The 11,724-nt window shown below is 42.3% G+C and overlaps 1 protein-coding gene across 1 annotated transcript in view; it reads left to right on the top strand.

Moving 5' to 3' along the window:
* Positions 1–6,565: 6,565 nt before the first annotated feature.
* Positions 6,566–11,724, top strand: part of RASGRF1 (Ras protein specific guanine nucleotide releasing factor 1) — a 194,477-nt gene continuing 189,318 nt past the window's right edge. The window contains exon 1 of the mRNA XM_072982190.2: positions 6,566–6,692. The gene's annotated coding sequence lies outside the window, so the exon portion shown is untranslated. The remainder of the gene's footprint in view (positions 6,693–11,724) is intronic.

The following is an 11,724-nucleotide window of genomic DNA, read 5'->3' as shown; positions in this document are numbered from 1 at the left end:
TGGTGACAGCAGCCACGAAATTAAAAGACTCCTGCTTCTTGGTAGCAAAGTGATGACAAACCTAGACAGCATCTTAAAAAGCAGAGACATCACCACATAGTCAAAACTATGGTTTTCCTGTAGTGATGTATGGAAGCGGGAGCTTGACCATAAAGAAAGCTGACCACCGAAGAATTGATGCTTTTGAATTGTGGTGCTGGAGGAGGCTCTTGAGATTCCCCTGGACTGCAAGGAGATAAAACCTATCAATTCTGAAGGAAATCAACCCTGAGTGCTCACTGGAAGGACAGATCCTGAAGCTGAGGCTCCAATACTTTGGCCATCTCATGAGAAGATTCCCTGGAAAAGACCCTGATATTGGGAAAGTGTGAAGGCAAGAGGAGAAGGGGACGACAGAGGATGATATGGATGGACAGTATCACTGAAGCTACCAACGTGAATTTGACCCAACTCTGGAGGCAGTGGAAGACAGGAGGGCCTGGCATGCCTTGGTCCATGGGGTCACAAAGAGTTGGAGATGACTTAGCACCGAAACAACAACAGCAACTTCCTTGTACTAGCCAGTCAGTGTAGCACATAAAGTGTCAGAGTAAGAGGAGACCTGAGTTCAAATTCCTGCTCAGTCATGGACATTCTTTGACACTGGCAAAATGATCCATTGAATATTTCGCATACCTGAAAAACCCTATTAGAGTTGCTGTTAGTTGAAAGCAATGTGGTGGCACATTAATAACAGCAGCAACCTTCCTCTTAGGTGCTAGAGTGCCTTGCGGTTCAAGCTCTGAGAAATTTGGGCTTCTGATGTAGCAGGTTGTTTCTCCACCTTTCCCTCTGCGAGTCTGTGTCATGGCACCACCAGCGGTTCCTGTTCCACATGGTCATCATCAGTTCTCCAGTGAACTTCACACAGTGCATGATATATGGCTCCTTTGCCCAGTAATGGCATGAGACGACCTATAACCTGCTCAGCTTCCTCTGTCTTTTCCTGCTTCTGCTGCTCATCCTGGTCCCCTCTACTTCCAGATCCTGCGGGAGATCTCCCACCGTGTCCAATCCTGAAGCAGCTGTGAGTCCAGTGGAGAGAGGCAGGGGCATGAAACAGCAGGCTATTTGGGGTTCTTGTAGGCTCTACTGGGCCTCCTAAATTTGGGTCAGTGGCACTCGTTGTCACAGGACATTGGCATGGCTTTCTAAAAGTAATGGGAACAAGCATACCTGAGACACATTTTAACCCGAAAGAGAAAAATTGGGGTTCTCACTTCCCTCCACCCTTCCTTGCTGAGGCATTGTCGTTGTGAGCTGGTCAATATCACCACACCAGAGACAGGAGGGAAGGTTGCTGTGGACCACGAGGGCTTAGAGCACAACTGCAGACCCCCCCCGACCCCCGAATCACCAGATCTTTCTGTTGCTCAGCATCTTCCTCTGATACAGGACACCCTGATTTAATCAGGCTATAGGGAGCTCTGTCCCTGAGGACCTACTCCAAGGACTATTGGTGGATGGCAGCCCCTTTTGAAACCGCCTGCCTTTGCTGGCTAGGTTGCTGCCTCCAGGTGTATTGGGATTTGGAGTGCAATCCCCAGGGCTGAGCGTTTTGTGATTTCCTGCAAGGCTGCAGCTGCCAGCCACCCTAGTGGCCTTGGGGATGATGTCCTGTTCTGGAGTAGTTGCCCTGGGATACTGTCAGCCTTTGAGGCCAGTTCCTTATCTCCTTGGCTGAGTGAGAGATAATTTTAGAACTGGGGCTCTTTACTTCTGGATGGCAGTGGCTTCTGAGATCTCATTTCCTCTTTTGTTAGTAATCAGACTAATTCTCTGCTTGTGATCTACTGACAAGATTTTGCTGCCGCAAGGCTTTGCTGTGTCCCTCTCTTGGCATCTGATCTCAAGCAAAAAGGTGGGGTTTGTTTTGTTTGGAGTAATAACGCCCTGGTGTAGCTTCAGCCTGTGTAGCGTGACAAAGTGCTATGAAAGCTTATTAGCATCCCTGTGCCTTTAAATGAAGCTGCTCTTTGCAGATTCATTTGGTTTTACACTTCCTAGAAATCCTAGTAGGCCAAGCATTGAGTATTTTGTCATTTTATTGTCTTGCACTACTTTCTTTTTTCTTATTGTTTAAAGAAATGTTTTAAAAATGAGAAAATTGTGTTATCATAAAATTCATTATAAAAACACTTCTTACAGAGCAGACGTCTGTTAACTGGGATGGATAATTTCTGGAAGCTTCTGAAAGCAATATGTTTGGAGCTCCCTCTTGTGTCCATTAGTGGCCACTTCCTCATAGAAGAAACTTGTACTGTATTAAGGGGCAACTACATTGAGTTAGATTTTTCAAAAAACTGTTGGTTTATGAATGTGGGGTATTGTGCTTCTGTACACATGATTCAGAATGCCAGGAAATGGCCTGATGTTGTTGCAAATATTGTGCAGGAGGAAAAAGGATACCAAGCTTTACATGTGTTTGTGTGTTGTGTTGTCAAGTTGGAACCAACTTATAGCAACCCTAACAGGACTTTCAATGTAAGTGAGATATTTAAGACGTAGTCTTACCAGTTCCACTCCCTCAGTGAGTTTCCATGGCTGACTGGGGATTTGAACTCTGTTCTCTAGAGTCCTAGCCCATCACTATCCATCAACTGGGTATCTCAAGCTTTACATACATCAGTGTTATCATTGAAACATCCATGGCAGCAGTCAAGATGATTTACAGGATACCCTTTTCTGGTCAGTACCATGCAAAAAGAGACACTACACAAGGGAAAATCCCAGAATTCCTTTTTTACTTCTCATCCAAACACATCAATTGCCATGTCTGGATCAGTAAATCTGATCTCTGCCTCTAGGAGTGGTCTGTCCATCTGTCTGTTTATCTATCTATCTACTTAATTTATATTCGATTGGATCTCCCCACCATCCCTAAACTCTCAGAGTTAATTGATGCCTCCTCTCAGTGGTACAGGGTACCTGGCTGAGGACTCAAGGCTAGGCATTGTATTCCCATTGCATCTTGCAGGAGAAAAGCTGGCCTGTGTGGTCTTTGGACCAGCCACATAGTTTCAGAGTGCCTTCAAGAGGAAGGAAATAGTAAACTGCTTCTGGGTACTTGACACCAAGAAAACCCTGGAAAGAGTCACTGTAGAGTGGAATCAACTTGCCAGCATGTAATTAGTAATTATATACCACCACCAATCACAGCATGTTTTGAGATGTATTGCAGAGGTATGGCATCTTTCATCTATGGGCATACAAGGCTGTCAGTAGGAATTTTTCCATATGAGGACAAATATTTTTAGAGGTACAGTGGTGCCCCGCTAGATGCTTACCCCGCATGATGTCAAAATCGCTTCACGATGAATTTTTTGCTATCGCTATTGCGATCGCAAAACAATGGTCCCAATGGGGTTTTTTCGCTTGACGTCAATTAGGAGCCTGCTTCGCGAACCATTTGTTCGCTAAATGACAATTTTTCTGCCTCCGCAAAATGGCTTCCCTTCGTAAAATGGCTTCCCTCTCTTCGCAAAATGGCTGTTTTCTGGACCCCTGCTTCGGAAGACAGTGATTTTAAACAGCTGATCCGCTGTTCTCTATGGGCGATCTTTGCTGGATGATGAGGTATTTCCCCCATTGGAACATATTGATCGTTCAATGCATTCCAATGGGTTTTTTCCCCGTTTGATGACGATTTCGCTTAACAGCGATTTTGCTGGAACGCATTATTGTCGTCAAGTGGGGCACCACTGTATTTTAGATTAATACATACAGTATGGACCACTACGACCCAGTGTATCTGTATGTGGACCACTATGAACCAGTGTGTCAGAATGTATGTATACACACACACAGAGACCAACTTAAATTTGATGGTATATCAGTTACATAGCATGAATTGTTTGATCGCCCATCCTCACTGAAATTCTCTCTTTTTATAATATTCTCCTTGCCCCTGCGCACCAGAATAAACAGTTAAATGTGAACTGCTCTTCTGGTGGGGGATATCCCCATGCATGAGCCTGCCTATTCACATATCAAGAGAGGACAGAAGCTTTCCCAATAGAGGTCTGGCACTGTCCTTGCCTTTTTGTCTTTGCCATCCCATGCTGATGTCATTGCTAAGATATTCTGGCCTGGAGAGAAGGGGTTGTAGGCAGCCTATGGAGGTCAGGTGTGCCCATGTGGGTAAGGCAGACCATAAACCCAATGGAGCTTGCCATTTGTAGTTTCATAGCCCTTCAAATAACTTCATGGTGTCAACTGCCATAGGCATACAAAGATTTTATTTAGAGGAAATCTCCAAAGGGCAGATAAAGTTATTTTATCCAGCAATGGAAAATACTACATTTTGTGCAACTCCCAGAATCCTAACTCCCACATGGCCAATGGCTTGCTGGCTGTGGGATTGTGGAAACCATAACATTTCCCACCTCTGGTTTGCCCTCTTTACCCTAGAGTGTGATAGAATCCTCACAACTTTTATATGTATTTGTAAAAGTAAACACACAGGCCTTTTTGAAAGGACCTATGATTTTATAGCATTATTCTCAGCAGTAACATTCAGTTCCCCAGAAATTATCCTTCAGAGAATGTTTTATTTTTAAAAACCCATCACATTTATTAACTTAGCAACCTGGGACTGAACAGAAAAGAAAAACTGGAAAAGAAAACCATTCATAAAAAAAGAAATCATGTGGTTCCTTGTAAAACATAATGCTGCTTATATACCGCCCCATAGTGCTTCAAGCACTCTCTGGGTGATTTACAAGTTAATTCTGCAGGCTACACATTGCCCCCCCCCCCCCCCAGTGAGCTGGGTCCTCATTTTACCGACCTCGGAAGGATAGAAAACTGAGTCAACCTTTAGCCGGCTACCTGGGATTGAACCCCAGGTCGTGAGCACAGTTTTGGCTGCAGTACACTGGTTTAACCACTGCTCCACGAGGCTCAGTTGATAGTGAACGGAATCTGATTCCAACAAGTCGTGCATATGGACTGGAGCCCCTACAGATGAAAACACTTCACAAGCTACTGCCTTGAATTGTCTTCCTGACTTAAATGATATACAAAGCACCAACATCAAAATGTTATTCAAAGGAAGGAAAGTCACAATTCAGAAACAAGAAAAGAATTAGCATGGGAAGAAAACAAGACAGCTCTGATATAGGCTCTTAATGTTCTGGAATTCTTAACATAATATTACAGTGTTTAGTTTGACAGAAAAATCATGTTTGCCTCTAAACATACTAAGAGAGAGATATCTGTAGGAAGCTGGCACCTGGCATCAAATCTATGTGCTTTAACTGTTGGAATTATTACACACATTGCCTTTAAGAGGTTTTGGCTGGGAGGAATCTTTCTGAACCACAGTAACTTTAGTGCAAATCAATCGGGAGCAACCAATTGTTCCCTCTGCCTCAGAATTTTGAAAAGCCACTGCACTCTGCTCAAGTTTTCTTTTCCTGCTCTTTTTAGTCAGGTAGTCTGTAGTCAGTTAGCGCAATGTATTTTAATCAGTCAGGCAGTTATATACTGTAGTTAGTAATGAAGTTAGTAAATCTTTGTTCATGTAACTAATCTCTATTTTTCTACAGAATGTTGTTTGTTTTGATCTATTCAGAAATAGGAGTAAAATGGAACCGTTTATTCTTTCTCTAGAGTCCGAGTGAATTACTGAGACAGTTAGTGGCAGTTGAGGAGAACTAACAATAAGGGATGGTCTACAATAATTTCCACACTCTGCCAATATTAACAACGAGTCGTCATACAACAACATGGCTCCACTTTGCCAGCAGTGGCCTGAAATGCCATTCCCTGTCCAGCAACACAAGAACATTGGCTACATGTGCTACAACTCATCCAGACTGGAAAAAAAAATACAAGCCAGAAACTATTGCGAAGTATGCTTTGCTAAGAAAAATATGCAAGAACATTTTGCAAATTTTACTCCAAAGGAGAAGGCTGTCAGATACAGAAGAAGGCTGTGATGAAAGGAAAAGATAGTCTGGGCATCCCAATCACCGGAGGTCAAGGAGCAAAGCGCTCTGCTCATGCCGCCGTTGCAGAATGGGAGAAGGAGGTTGTACTACAAACTACTGTTTGCTTGCACTGCCATGTTAGATAAGTTTGACTGTCCTACATAACTACGGATTCCAGTAGACAAAAACAAGAGGTGAATACTAAATTATTTGTTGCATTTGAAGCTAAGATGGCCTTTCAAATCTTTCTAATGAAAATCTAACACAGTATGAAGGACAGACAGTGAGATGGGCCAGGCCTACCACAAAATGGCCGCCCCAGGTTGCTGATTCTGATGCCACAAAATAGCAGCACACAGTTGGTTATTTAGTTCACGGTTGAATGTTGACCCTCAGAGACAAGAAGAGGTTTCTGTGGGCAAGCGTGTGTGCAAAATTATTTATATATTGGTGGAGGGCGGGACAAATTCTGTTTGCGATACTTTCGGATTATTGACCTGACCCAAGACATCAAGCCTCAGAAGAGGTGCAATGGAAGTCTCAGCCATCAGCTTTCCCCGTAAAAAAAAAATTGAATAATAATAATTTAAAAAAAAAGACTCGGGGCAAGCTGGGAATGTGGTGGCCATGTCTGCACCTGGAGCGCCTGCCTGACATAATTCAACTGGCATGAAAAAGGCCACATGAAGCTGGAAAAGAAGACAGTGAGCAACCCTCAAGGTAGGATGACTGTAAACTTCACTTTGTGAGTTTCATATAGAGTTATGTCTTTGCTATGGATTTCTGATTGGGGTGGTCTGAACAGCCAGGGCAGCCCAAACAATGATGAACAAGAGATTGCTGTTGCTCAGGTCATGAGGAATATTGGAGTTTTATTTTCAACCTCCCGTGCTATCTGTAGCTTCAGTGACTTGGGGGGAGTTTTCTAGGATGGCTTGATTGACTATCAGTAACCAATAGTTCCTTCCAGCTTTTGAATTTAGAGAGCTATGCCTCTCTGCTGAATATTCTATTCCTCTCTTTCCTTGGTTGGTGGTAGTTGTTTGTTGTTGTTGTTGATCTGTTTGATTGGTTGCTAGTATGTGTCCAGTAAAGAAAGCAGCATACACAAGCCTGTAATTTCAAGCAACAGCAGGTAAAGAAATATTATCCTTTCTCCTACAAATATATCAGAGTTAATTATTGAGACTTCAGGGTTCCAATTGATGAGAAAGGATGGATTCTGTGGCACTTGTAGCTATTCTCATCTGTTTATCTCTCTACTTCTACTGTGTAGTAAAAAGAGAATTCTACCAGAAATTCAAAACTCTACAACAAGAACTGCCAGCCAAAGCTTCAGTGAGCAAAGAGTTTAAGTGGGCAAAGTTGCTGCCCCTTCCACCTTCTCCCTCTTATTTGAAGGAGCCAAAGAGGGGATTTATAACTGACAGTTGGAGGGGAGGAAAGTTAAATTCAGCCATGCCTGATTCCATCTTTATGAAAGGAGTGATGGCATGGAAACTGAAAGGCAGGATGTCCAACGACATCATGCTTGTCAAAGAATTAATCAGTCTGAAATTAGTCTTCTAAAAGTGCAAATATTCAGGATTAACCTGTTGCTCTCACTAAGAAGAAAGCAGGTCTTTTTTGGGCTGGTTGGTTGACAATGCAGAAGATTCATTCTACGCTTCAGTACGATTGTAGCACATGAAGCTGATGTGTGCAGGAAATCTCTTTACTCAGGTTCAGTGGATGGCCGCCTGTCAAAATGCCTTTGAGTAATTGAAAGCCAAGCTGACAGACTAATCTATCTTTAGGCCCAGGATGGGTTCAGCCCTTTTTGCTTAGACAGATGCCAAGGAGATGATTACCTTCGAGCTGTTTCGTTGCAGCCTGGCCCAGGCTGCGAGTTCCCGAAAATTGTTGGAGAAATGTATTGCCTCATGAGAAGCATTGACCTGCAGTGGAGAACAGGAGCCTGGGAGTTATGTGGGTATTGGTCCCGCTCTCTTCTTACTTGCAGAGAAGAACAAACCCATTGTGTTCTCTCTGTTGGTTCGCTCCCATGAAAAAATGCCAATTAGGAGTTTCTTAGATAAAGTTTGTCTGTTCAGTCTTTCATTACGCATATGAGAATGTGGTGGCAGATGGGCTGTCTAGAGTTTCTTTTGGAGAAATCTGATTATTGTGCTCCCAAAATATTAGTCCTTTTGCAGTTTGAGCTGGGGGTTATGTAAGAATCTGATTTTATGACTAGGTTAGAAATAACAAGTTGACCCAGGTACTGTAACTAACTGATTTGGATCAAGGTGTTAAAGTTTTGTTCTGGGTATCTTCTTAAGCCTTTTGAAAAGGGAACAAGAGGGAAAACAAATTTTATGAGCAGCAGTAATTCTGTTTGACCAGTAGATGTCATAAAAGACCATATAATGTTTAATTTCACTCTAGCGACCTTTAACCACTAAGAAACCATTGTTTTACTTGATTTTAGAGTTTAGAGTATCCTAGTTTTTACTCTTGGCTTATTGTAGTTTTAGGAAATAAATGCTTCTCTTCTTTTATGTTGATGGAACCACTGCTCTAAAGTGTTTCAGTTATATGGCATTTTAGCAGCCTGCCAGAGGCCTTCTCCTGGGAATCAGACCTGCATTGTCTGTGCCAGTCGAGGTAATGTCATTCCGGCTAGGACTTGATGAGCAAATTCTGATGGCTTTCTGATGATGGGCTCCTTTGCCTCTGTTTGAGAAGGTTCTGGATTCACAAAGATTCTGGCTGATTCCATCACTGGTATTGAGACTGAAAGTCTGTAAATAGAAGAGACAGAACCTTGTGGGTCTCATATCCTTCTGAGTGCAGCCTGCTATTCTGTTAGAAGGTCTTCAGAACTTGCTTTTAATTTGTCAGTCATTCAGAGCCTTTATTGGCATACACAAAAAAATCACATATACAGGATAAAAGCAAGCTATTAATTAACTGAATCTACAAATTCATTATGTCTCATTCTGTAGCTCCTCACTATCTAGTTCAAGAAGGCTGCCACATTCTCCACTATAACTGATACTTCTGTTGATAAAATATGCCTCTGTGTGTCACAATCCAAACAGAAATGGGTCCACGTGTTTTCTGTGGAGGTCCACCCCACCCAGCTGGCAAAGGCAACACCTCTTGCTGTATAGAATCCCACTGAATCTCCCACACAGCCCTGCTGATGGAATGGCATTGTATCTAGCAAGAGTAAAGGCCCTGCATTCCTGGGGGCATTTTAGCAGGTAAAGATACCATGCTGGTTGACCAACTTTGATGAGAATCTGCAGGCCCATTGGTGAACAGGTCTTATTCACAGCACTCTGCAGTTCCTTTCCTGTGTTTGTATGTCCAATAGCTTACAATTTATTGTTCACTATGCTTCCAGTTGGGACATCGAACCCAAGGAGTCAATTGCGATGCCCATCCATCAATTTTCTTAATCAAACTGGATGATTCTATGGGGCATCCTCTAGAAGTCAATAAAGCACGCTGTCCTGGTACAAATTGTAGTAGACTCTTAGCTCATTTCCATTTCAACAGAAGTCATTCTTATGTGCCAGCAGCTTTTAAAATTTGTGTTCTGGAAACTGGACTGCAATGTGCTGAGAAGCCCTATTGCTGAGGTAGTTCAGACTAGTTAGCTTTTCTTATTTTGCCTGTTGTCGTCCAGGATGCCCATCTTAATGTGGAAAAGGGTTTTGAGTGTGCCAGGAAAGCTGAGAGCAGTGCTATCCGGAAGCTTGGCCCTGTTGTGAGTCTGGACTCTTAGAAGAGACACCTGAGGCAGAAGGGTCAAAAGTTCTAAGAAACCTGCTTAAGATGCACTCACACTCTGTAGGATTAATGGTCATATCAACAGAAAAGATGGATAGAAAAGATGTATCACTGGAGATCACGGACAAGATTGTTTACACTACTATAATCACAATTACGGTGTCTGGAGGTGAAAGTGGGACAGAGAAGAAAGGTGACAGGAAAGAGATCAATTCATTTGAAATCCTGTGCTCTCAGGGAGCGTTACAGATTCTGATCAGATAACCTATGTACTAGTAAATGTTTCAACATCCCCTAATCCTAGGTGTAAATTTCTCTTTGATTTCTTAGATTTTAAGGGATAGGTGTTTTCTTTTCCTCTTTCTATATCTTGTTTTTGTTTTTGCTTTGCTTTGCTTTGATTTTACTACAATAATTCTCTTTGTCCTCATGAGCAAGTGGCTGAAAATTTTCATTTAGGATTCTGACCCTATTTCACTCTATCGGCAAAGGCAAAATCAGAAACCTGACATGTCTGAGCAAACTTTAAGTCTCATTCTGGAACTTGCTTCAGACAAAAGAAACTGACCCACACATCTGGCCATCATTCTGGAACATTTGTGTTTCTTGTGCACTACCCACTACTTTGTTGTGCTCAGCCTGAGGAAGACTCCAGTCAAAATTGAAAGCTAGCTTATGTTGGTCATATTTCAGTGATTTAATGAAGCGATTGCCCACCTTTGCCATTGGATTCTGTACAAGGGCTACATGGCTTTTTTGTTTTTGTTTTAATGTTCAAGTGTAATCCTTCTTTTGTACTTTCTTCTTTAACTTTCCTCACCAAACCATTCAAGTCATTGTTTGTTTTTGTCAGTAATATGGTGTCATCTCCTTATTGTTTATGATTGATGTTTCGTGAATTAAGCTTCGTTGTCATTTAGTCGTTTAGTCATGTCCGACTCGTCGTGACCCCATGGACCAGAGCATGCCAGGCCCTTCCACTGTGTATTCATAAGGGATTTGGTTTAGATTATACCTGACTAACCCAGTGGTTTTTCCTATTTTCTTCAGTTTAAGCTTGAATTTTGCTCTAAGAAGCTGATTATCAGAGCCACAGTCAGCTCCAGGTCTTGTTTTTGCTGACTGTATAGAGCTTCTCCATCTTTAGCTGCAGAGAACATAATCAATCTGATTTCAGTCTTGCCCATCTGGTGATGTCCATGTGTAGAGTCGCCTCTTGTGTTGTTGGAGAAGAGAGTTTGTGATGACCAGCTTGTTCTCTTGACAAAACTCTATTAGCCTTTGCCCTGCTTTGTTTGAACTCCAAGGTCAAACTTACCTGTTGTTCCTTTTATCTCTTGACTCCCTACTTTAGTATTCCAGCCCCCTATAATGACAAGAATACAGTATCTTTCTTTGGTGTCAGTTCTAGAAGGTGTTATAAGTCTTCATAGAATTGGTCTATTCCAGCCTCTTCAGCATCAGTGATTGGTGCATAAACTTGGATGACTGTGATGTTGAAAAGTTTGCCTTGGATTTGTATTGAAATCTGTTGTGTCTTGAGATCAACTCCACTGTTGTCTTTTCCAGGTTTTAGTAGGAGCCATAGGGCAGTAGCTGTAGAGGATAACTTTCCCTCCTCTAATTAGTATAGATGCCGGGCAATTAGCCAATAGAGCAGGGAGGGTTGGGAACCTCCAAATAAGGGGTGGGTTTTATATACATACACTACTTGACAAAATCATTCTATTATTTTTGAGATTGTATCCCAGTACAGTTTTCCTACTCTTTTGTTGACTATGAGGTCTACTCCATTTCTTCTACAGGATTCTTGCCCACAGTAGTAGATATGATAATCGTCTGAATTGAATTCACCCATTCCTGTCCATTTTAGTTCACTGACACCCAGGATGTCAATGTTTATTCTTGCCATCTCCTGTTTGACCACACCCAGCTTCCCAAGGTTCATAAATCTTACATTCCAGGTTCCTAT

This window comes from Pogona vitticeps, chromosome 12 (genome assembly GCF_051106095.1).
Source record: "Pogona vitticeps strain Pit_001003342236 chromosome 12, PviZW2.1, whole genome shotgun sequence".
In the NCBI taxonomy this organism is placed as follows: domain Eukaryota; kingdom Metazoa; phylum Chordata; class Lepidosauria; order Squamata; family Agamidae; genus Pogona; species Pogona vitticeps.
The sequence above is the reverse complement of the archived record's forward strand: the minus strand, read 5'-3'. Positions and strand labels throughout refer to the sequence as shown.